Below are 10,172 nucleotides of genomic sequence, written 5' to 3' on the forward strand. Positions count from 1 at the left end.
TAACTGCATAGCAGCCAGTGCATACTCGTGCATACTATATGCCATGCTAGTCTGGCCAGCCCGTATTGTCTTTGGGTAAGAAGAAACCAATTCGAAAGCACATAACTGACTTCAGGGGTGCAGCTGGCAACCAAGGTCTATCCACAAGCATGGATATCATTCGAGCCGTTTACTCCCTCAATTACCCCACACAGATACACACCACAAGCAGAGCACACATATACAGATATAGAGAGACCCAGAACAGACACATGCATATGTATAGAGCATCAAATTAGAATGGCTAATTGCAAAGTCCTCACATCAGGACCACATTTTCTTTTGTTAACTTGCCCAAAAACTTGCCTCCAGCAATCATCACAACTCTGGCAACAGCAAAGGGGCAAATAGAGTGGGCTGGGGCGACTGTGGCCGAGGATAGTGGCAAGGATGTGGATAGTGGGAGTGAGAGTGGAAGTGTGGGTGGAGTGGAGTTGCAACTATTGCATGATGTCCATGGCGACGACTGGTGGCTGGCAAGCAGTTAAATTACTTCTCGTTTATTTTAAATTGTGAAAAATATGTGCAAATGCTCGGCAGCCAGCAGACATGGCACAATGATACCTAACAAGACCGAACAAGAATGAACAAGAACGAGCACGAGCACGGGCACGGGCAAAGGCGAAGACGAAGGCACAGCCCTTGCAGAAGCAGGGCTGCTGTGGCAGGGGGGTGGGGGTAGCGGGGCCGACTACCAGAAAGACACAGAAAAAAACGCACAGAGAAAAAGAGCAAGGCACAGAGGATTGGTATGGCAATGGTATGGGTTTTTGGGGCTTGCACCAGCCAATGCAAAAACATGAGCAAAAACTCTTCTGCAATTTGCAGTGAAAATCGCATCGCACGCGCTGTATTTTCAAATAATGCGAAAACTTTTCCGCCTATGTTTTCCCGCAGCAGAACACGGAGGGAGGTAAGCAGTAGCAGCAGCAGCAGCAGGAGCAGCAGCAGAAGAAGATGAGTTTGGCTCGCGACTGCACCCGGAGTAACCCCAAGCCAAAGCATAGCAAAGCGAAGCAAATCCCCCAACCCCAGCAGAACCTTCAACCGAACCGAACGTAACCAAACCAAACCGTACTGAAATATCCAGAAGCTGGAACTCCAATATACTTTTGTTTCTTTGCCTCTATTGTCCTGCCTTCCTGCCTTCCGCCTCTCTCTCACTCGCTATCTCTCGCGCTCGCTTCATCCGCTATATGCCTCTCGCTTTCCCCCTTCGTGGCCGACGACTGCCTGTTGGCTGCGTGAAATGCAATTTCTCATATTTGCATAACTGCAGACAGCAGATAGCTCAAAATAAAGTTGAAATTTTCGCTGCGGTGGCGCCAACAACAGCCAAGCAACAACAACTTTAATATTGCATGGCCGTGCTGCGTAATTGCCTCCCATTTTCCCGCAGACACACACCCACACAGACAGCCTCCCCGCACATCCGACTTTAGTCCCGATCAGCAGCAAGTACACTGAGGAAAATAAATGGTCATCAAGGGAGGCGAGATTTGTTTTGGATTTTGCAAGCTTCCAACTTCTAACGTTGATTGATTGAACAATTGCGCTTAAAGTTTTCAGATTATGCTCGTATTTGGATGGAAGGCAACGGATTATGAAAGAGGTAGCAGAGTTTCGCTGGTCCATATGTCAGTTGGATTAGGTTTTGCTTGCTCATATTTCTGTGGCACCCATTGTTTGCTTGCCATCAAAAAATGTTTGACAAAAGTGCGTTCTAAAAACAGTAGCAGAGAAAACTATAAAGAAAGTTTATTGTGAAAAGTTTGCTGTAGTTTTTTTCACTCAAATATAAAACATTACGGTTAGAATCATTAAAGCAAAGATGCTTTGTTTTTGCAACTGGCATAACAAAAACTAATTTCAGCTTAATTGAAAGAGTTTGATCCAGCATTCGCAAGGGGATCGATCGCCAGCTTTAAGTTTCTTTCAGTGTGGGCCGTAACATCAGCTATAACAGCGAAATCCTTTCCGCTTGGCGCGAGTACGTAGTTCGTGGGTTTCCGGCAACAGTGAGCTCGATTTTACAAAACAATACGGCATCGGAATGCGACGGAGCAGAGTGGTGACGGCAGTGGCAGCCAAATCAACGGAGTTACGCGCACAACAATCACACACACACACACACACACAGAAAGAGAGAGCAAGAGAGTGAGAGAGAGAGAGTGAAGAGTGCAGAGTGCAGAGTGCAGAGAGCGAGAGAGAGAGAGCTGGAGCGAGGCGAAGCAAAAGCACAATGCAATACACATGCATATACGATGCTCGTACACAAGACAAAGCATACTTTCGGGCGCAAATAACCAGCGCTGCAGCGCTCTGAACGGAAACCGAAATTGAGCGTCGTCCTACGCTAGCGGACGCAGCGCAGCAGAACCGTTAGAAAGAGAGGGACAGTGAAACCCCGATGAAAGAGATGGGGCTAGAGGCAGGCAGTTTCGTTCCCCTACTGTGGCTATTCTATTAGGATAAACACAAATCACAGCTGGAGCAGAGCGCTGGAGACCGGAGAAGCAGCAGTGCTGGCCCCAGCATGGCATCATCCCGGAATTTCACGCACAAACAAAGCAAACAAGTGGAACAAGGCACAGAGCGTGGTGCGGCGTGGGTTGGGGCTAGATGGCCATGGCCAAAAGCAAACATAATTGATATCGTAATCAATTCAAAAATCTCGAAAACTAAAAACAGCAAATGCTGTGAAAACAACGCTGTGGACAAGGGACACAAGCACGGGTTCTGGTCCTGGTCGTCGTCCCTGGCCGCAGGCATTCCATTCCGGTCATGTGCACACAACCTCCTCCTATCCCTTTGGAAACCACTTTCGCCACGCTTTGACATATGTGTGCGTGTGTGTGTGTGGCAGTGCGTGCCACTCAATCAACTCTGAAAAAGTCTACAAATATTAGCCCCTAATACCATTGAGACCAGAATGAAGGACGAGTGGGAGTGGGAGTGGAAGCACGAGAAAGAGAACTGCACGCACGCCCCCCCATAAAAAAGTGGAATTGTGTATAAAAATGAAGCAGCGAGCAGCCCAAGAGTGGGGAGCAAGGGACGAAGGGACGAGCAGAAAGTGCCAGCTTCAAATAAAATTTGTTGCGACAAAGGCATCGAAGGAGCAGCTGAAGGAGCAGCAGTCCTGCTGCCACAGCATCAGCAGCGGGCACAGCGATAACATTAAGAAGAAGTATCGAAAAAATGTGTAGTTCCACTCACACACACACACACACCACACACATACAACAGTCTGAGGCGACACAAAAGCGGAATAACAACACAATCAAGCGAGGACAGAGAGAGAGTGAGAGAGAGAGCGCTGGCTGGCAAGGCGGGCGCGAGTGCGGGTGCGAGTGTGGCAGGGTTGCTTGCTCGGAGCGTGTCGTGGCATAGGCAGCAGCGCTGCATAAGTTGCCAGAGTCAGAGGCAGAGGCCGAGCCAGAGCCAGGCGCCAGACGAAAGCGGCACGTAATAACATTTTTCTAAAGAAAAGCAGCGGCAGCGGCAGTGGCAGCAGCAAGAACAGCAACAGCAACAGCGACAGCTAAAGCAAGGACAACAAAATACCGTTACAGCGTCGCAAACGAAGATGTCAAGCGAAGGAGCCACCGAAGCTGGGGCACGAAAAAAAGAAGCGAAAAATTCGCACATGAGAAGAAAAAAGCGAAACAAAAAAATGTTGGATGTAGAAGCCGAAAAAGGAAATACCCTAAGAGGTTACATATTTGGGTGTATATTTATGACTTAAGTGCAGCAATTATTCCTATTGAAACTTGTATAATAATTAAAAAAAGTATACAGAATCCGATAATCCGCTAATTCAACTAATAAAACTATATATTCTTGCACCGAAGGACTAAAAATAAGAATACTCAGCACTCATAGAGAGCAAGCTCGAATATATTGTGTATGTAGTTCCTATCGGTATGGTTTCGACTTACGAGAATGTTTACGAGAATATTAACAGCAGTTTCGAAATCTATCAGAAGATATTCACTTCTTTCAGAATACTTCTTCCTTCACTGCCCTGGAAAAACCCAACCAAATTGTAGTACCCCTCTGAAAGTGTATGAGAACGAAATGTGCGTGGCTTGGCGTGTCCTGGCTCTTGTGGAATGCTGTCAGGAGACAAGTTATTGTTTTTGATTTCATTTTTCTTGCGTTTTTGCGCTTCTTTCTCCCAACCCCAACCCACCCCTCTTTATGGTCTGGCTCCGGCAGCATATACGACCCGCACATATGTGCGATTCGGGGGGCTTATTTCCATATAGCATTCGAGTGCCGTGCCTGACTGGTATGGTCTTGTTGGCGGGCTCGGGCCTAACCCCCGAATTGGTTAGTTTGGCTAATCGAGGTATTTGGGGGATAGGCCCGTCAGGATTTGCTATCCTCTCCACGGTTCGGTTTCTTTTTTACGGGTGCCGAGAAGATTGCCGCTGGCTGCGTTATTATTATTATTATTACGATTATAAAAAGTTGCCCCCCTAATCCGAGTGGGTAATTCATTTCTGTGAGCTAGACGAGCTGGTCCTGGTAATGGAAATCTCCGGACCCGGCCCCGGACCCTGAGAGCATGCGGGGAAACTACTCGTACTGTGTAGGTGGGAGACTTTTCCCCAAAGAGCCCTTATGGTAATTTGGATGGTTATTTTTTGTAGAGTTCTCAAGAAGATGGATGAACTCGGAGGAGTAGTAGGTTGTTCCTTATCCAGCATATACAGAGATGAGAGATGGGCTGCAGGATGCCCTGGTGCTTTGCTTTGTTGCTGATCAATAGAAAAATTGAAGAAATATTCCCACAAAAGAAAAGTAAAGCTAATGTAATTTCTGCAATGAAAATAATTCCCATTAATAGGTTAAAGCGAAGGTCAGAACTTGTTCAAAAGAATTTTCAGTCGAAAAAAAAACACACCGCACATTATCAAAACAATTTCGTTGGAATTTTCGTGGCACAATTGAATATCTAAGCCGAAACCAAAGTTCGATCATTAGGGGAAGTTTTCTTATCAAGTCTTATCCAGTCCATACCCGAAAGGAATCATCAAGTGGATGTTGGATGGTGGGTGTTGGGGCGGAAAACAAATAAAATAAAATAAAACTGAAACTGAAAATGCAAACGATGTGAAAATGTGAATAAACCAGCAATGACAATCAATCATTCAGTTAGTTGCAGCAAACTTCCGCAATTTCGCTGAGCATCAGAGACTCTGTCCCATATCCCTGCTCCCCTGCCCCCTCCCACCACCCCCCATTCGAGGCATCATTAGGCTTCCAGCATTCTCTAGCCGCAATTCTGGTCTGTTTCACTCGCAAAAACTAACTTTTTCGGGGCCAGAACGAAACTAAACTTTCTAATAAAATAGCCCTCTACTACTACTACGACTATGCGGCCCCAAGGTCCAAACCCAGGTCTGCTGCTGCGGGTACAACTCCTGGTTCTCATTCTGGATACTGAGTTGAGTTCTGCTGCACATCATCTGGAGTGCAACTGTATGTGTCAGTGGAGAGTCGAAGGAGCCAGCAGCAACCGCAACAATAGTAACACCAAAAGAAGCGAAGAGAAGCAGCGGCAGCAGCCCCCCACACAATGCAGTTTCCAAAGTTACGAGAGAAAAAGCTTTTTGTTCAATGCTCTTCCGGAGCGGCACTCTCGCTCTCTTTCGTTCTGTTTCTCTTATGGTAAGTTGTTCGTTTCCACTTGTTTCAATGCTCTTTCTCCGATGCTCGCTCTCTCTCCTTTCTCTCCTCTGTATGTGTGTGTGTCTGTACACGGCCGCAACATCCGTTACAATTTTTTACGACTGTGGGCTCTGATGCTGACGCTGGCGCTGACGTTGATGTTGATGTTGATGCAGCAGCCCGCCGTCTAACAGTCTGGTGTGTGTGTGTTCTGCCTGTGTGTGTGTGTGTGTGTGAGAGTGTGTAGCTGGCTGGCTCCCTGGCTGGCTGTGTGTGGCGGCGGGCATGCCGCATTTAAGGATTGAGGAAATTTTTGTGGGTTCCTTCAGTAATGATATGGAATGTGTTGGAATTTCAAGAAGTTACTTCAGATTTCTTTATTTATTTAAATGAGCAGCCACCGAGAATGCCTGGCATTGTCTGGCTCCGTCCCCGTCCCCGTCGCCGTTCCCGTTGCCGTCCCTGACCCTGACTTTGTCGCCGTCCCCAGTCTCCATTTGTCTGCGCGTCTACGGTGGCAGCCAAAGTCAGTCTCCGGCTGTAAGTCAGTGCCGGAATCGGAGTGTCGGTGGGTATGGGATGGGATGGGATGTCTGTGGTGGCGTTGGGCAGCCAACCAGCATCTTCAATTGACTGACTGAGACTCACTGACTGACTGACTGACAGAATGACTGACTGACTGACTGACTGCCTTACTGAGTGGAGCATACAACTAAATGAGCGTTGTTATCGGTCTCTGCCGCTCCCTCAGCGACATTCTGTCTGTCTTTCTGTCTGCAGTGCCTGCCCCAGTCTCTGCCACGGCCTTAACTTAGTCAATACACAGAGCGAAATTAGGTAGCCTCATTGAGTAAGCAATTGTGAAGATTTAACAGTAAGTAAGTAAGCTTAGTCGGACTTTCAAAGAAATCCATGAGCGCAAGAAGAACAAAGTGCGAAGGGACCGTTAAGGTCTTTGGATTTTGGGAAATTGCCAAATAAATAAAAGATAAATTCCAATTGGGAAATATTATATTTGGTAGCGTAAAATGTATATGTAATTATTTTTAAATTATAATTAAGTATACGAGAGGTCAGCCACTGTTTCCAATATATACAATGCATATCCTACAACCCACAGATTGTTCTGCCTTTCTTCAAGTGTATGGCTGTGTGACTGTGCGTATAATTGTAAGGGCAACCAGCAGCAGCAGCAGCAGGCGCAGGAGCTGGGGCCATCAGCCAAAGAGCAAAGAGCATCCAAAAGCGCTGAGACAGCCTCATCCTCATCCACAGCATCAGCCTCAGAGCAATCCTCAGGAGCAGCCAGCAGCCTCCTTCATGGCCCGCAATCCAGAGGCAAGCAGCAACGTCATTGAAATTTATGCACGTTGTACTTTCGTGTAGTGATATTTGTATTGGGAATTAAAACTATGCCCTCGGGATTATATCCTAATTTTTGGCGCTGTTCTGCCTTCGCTTTGGTTGCTGCTTCAGCCACAGCTTCAGCGCCAGGTCCTTCTCCAGGTTCTCTCTCCATCTCCAACCAGCAATGTTCTTGCTGATGTCTTACTCTGGGCCCTGGGTCTGCTCCCGCAACCGCCTCTAGCTCTGGTTCGTGGGCCCTGCGCTGTCTGTCTTCTCATTGCCATTTTTACTTTTCATTGCTTTTGTTTTTCGTGTAATTAAAATAAAGGCGTGGAGTAATTGCTGAGGTCAGTGAGCAGCGGACAGCAGCAGAAGTCGGACACGGGCAGGGCACTTCTTACACTTGACGCCCTCGCAGTCCACACCCCAGCAGCCGCAGCCCGCACCCCGTAATCTATACGTATACGTAATGTTAACTAAGCTCGCAGACCAACGCCAAAATTAACACTTTTTTTTTTGCTAGTTCTGCTTGTGATGCCTTTTTTTTCTGTTGGCTTTTTATACCTCGTACTCGTAAATTACGGGGGTATATTGTGTGCAGAAGGACAGCAAAAAAACTTGGGATTAGCAGAAGAGAATTTTCTGTCCCCTGCTCTGGCTCAAACATTTATCTGGGAAAGACTTAATTTGTAGACTTCTTGAAGGCCCAACTTCTGCCTAGCTGTGAAGATTGAACCACTGTTATTATCATGCATTTCCGTATTAAATATTCTTTGGCTGTCTATGCATCTGTAGCCTCGCATGGGGATTTATCGTTGGTATTCCTGCCACCTGTGGAGTGCCGCTTAGAGTATTTTTTTGATTTCTCCTATTAACGGGGTATCCTCTAGTCCATTATTTCATTAGAACTTTTGGTGTACATTTTTTCTTTGTTGTGTTTTTTCCGTGGGCTGATTGTGGGTTTTGGGGTATTCCTTGGAGCCTGAAGCTGGGGAGCTCGAGCTGTGAATTACCGAACAGCAGATAAAATTCTCAGTTTAACACTTTGTTAAAATGCCACGCCATACGGATACGGATAGGGATATGTACACGGGGATACGTACGAGTGTACGTCTAAGGCTACGGCGCTACGGGGCTACGGGGCTACGCTGATGCTGTTGCTGATGCTGACGCTTACGTTCGTTTACGTTTACGTACGCCATGTGGCGCGTCCGTCCATAAAGTGTGCCAACATTTTGCTGCTTCGTTGCCCCAACATCCCTAACCAACCTAACCCACAATACCCCCCAATGCCCCTCTGCTCAGCCCACTTAACTGGACTTTGGTCACGTTGCTGCCTCTGCTGGCTCTGCTGCTGCTGCCTCTGTTGGATGCTGGTTGCTCCTCTGCTGCTCCGGCTTGCTGTTGCTGTTGTTGTTTTTGGTGTTGCGCCTGCGGTAAATTTCATTTTCCAGGGCATCATTAGACTGGGACCCAGAGACCTAGATTTTCATGCTAATTGGATTCGCAATAAAAGCAGCCCCAGATCGAGAGACCAATACCAAGAATTTCTCGCAAATTTCTTACTCGGCAGCTCCAGCCTCCATCTCCTTCTGCTCAAAGGGGGGCGGGGTTGGAAAGGCATTTGAAGAAAAATTAAATTCCCCAAACTGCTCTCGTTGTTGTTGTTGTTGTTGCTGTTGCTGTACGAGAGCCATCAACATAGCCAACATGTTTCAGCAGCCACATATTTGCAAATGAATTATGAGCGCAAAAGAATTTGGCCAAAAAGACCAAAACAAAAGAAAATCAAACAAATTATTAATAATGAATTTTGATGAATGGAGTTCAAGTAGGATTCTGTGAAGAAAAGGATGTAAAAAGGTCTCCGCCTCTCGATCTCTCGGTCTCGGGTTAACCTTTATCAAGAGATTCTCAATCAACTTTCAATGAACTGCGAAAAGTTTCCTTTCGAACTCCACTCGAGGAAGCAGGCAACTCCACTTGAGAAAGGGGGTGGCAGGGATACCGAGCGAGCGAGAGAGAGAGAGGAGTGAGTGAGTGAGTGAGTGACTCTTTAAACTTCACCCAAGACTCGTCTCGCCTCGTCTCGACTCGACTCCCTGCTGGCTGCTGGCTGCTGATGTGACTCTAATCAGCGCTTAATTATGCATGCTTGCCAGGCCAAAAGTCACCCATTAATCAACATCATTTATTGCCATGCAAGCTGCTCGAATTCAAACTCAAATTGAAATTCAAGCTTTGCAGCCAAAAATTGCTGCCACATCAGTAGAAAGCAGGCACCAGGCAAAAGCAGGGGGCATCGGCATTGGCATCAGCATACCCGAAAACCGTGGCGTGGCCCCCAAAATGGCCAAGGCACCAACGACCAGGAGACCAAACCAAACCAAACCAAACACCGAGCAGGCACTGAGCATCGGAGCATCGGAGCATCGGAGCACCGAGCAGGCAAGGACAACAGCTACGCTACCAACTGCCAACTAAGCCAAATTGTACGCTCAAGTGCCATAAAGCAATCAAAGTTGATATCAAAGTACCACACTGCTAACTTATGCTCTCATGTATTCAATTAGGACAGCTTTTCGAATGGCCCTGTCCCTTGGTCTGGTCCTGCTCTCGCTCTCGCTCCTGCTGCTGCTGCTGCTGCTGCTGCTCCTTCTCCTGCTCTTAGTCCCTTGTTCTGTTCTGTTCAGTCCTCCTCCCTCTCATTCATTTAAAAGAATTAAGCACTTTTCTGCAGCGCAGAGCTGAGGAGATGAAGAAATTACTGCAGCTTCTGCTGCTGCTGGCATTGAAACCAGTCTGGGGCTGGTAGCTCCTTCAGGAACTTTCAACAACTTCCTATGCCCAAAGTTTCCACAAATTAGTTATGCAAATTATGTGAGTCGCCTTCACCTCAACGGGAGAGCAGGGCATCAGGAGCTGGAGCTGGGGCAGCAACAGCATTGCTTTAGCTCCCCGCCCACCCACATCGACACCCACATTGAGATCCGCATCTAAAACAATGGCAGACGAACGACCCTTGGCCCCAAAAAAGGGGAACCCAGGAACTCAGAACCCAAACCCAAACCCAAACCCAAACCCATAGCTAAAGCTAAAGCCAAGGC

Source organism: Drosophila obscura, unplaced genomic scaffold (genome assembly GCF_018151105.1).
Source record: "Drosophila obscura isolate BZ-5 IFL unplaced genomic scaffold, ASM1815110v1 contig_150, whole genome shotgun sequence".
In the NCBI taxonomy this organism is placed as follows: domain Eukaryota; kingdom Metazoa; phylum Arthropoda; class Insecta; order Diptera; family Drosophilidae; genus Drosophila; species Drosophila obscura.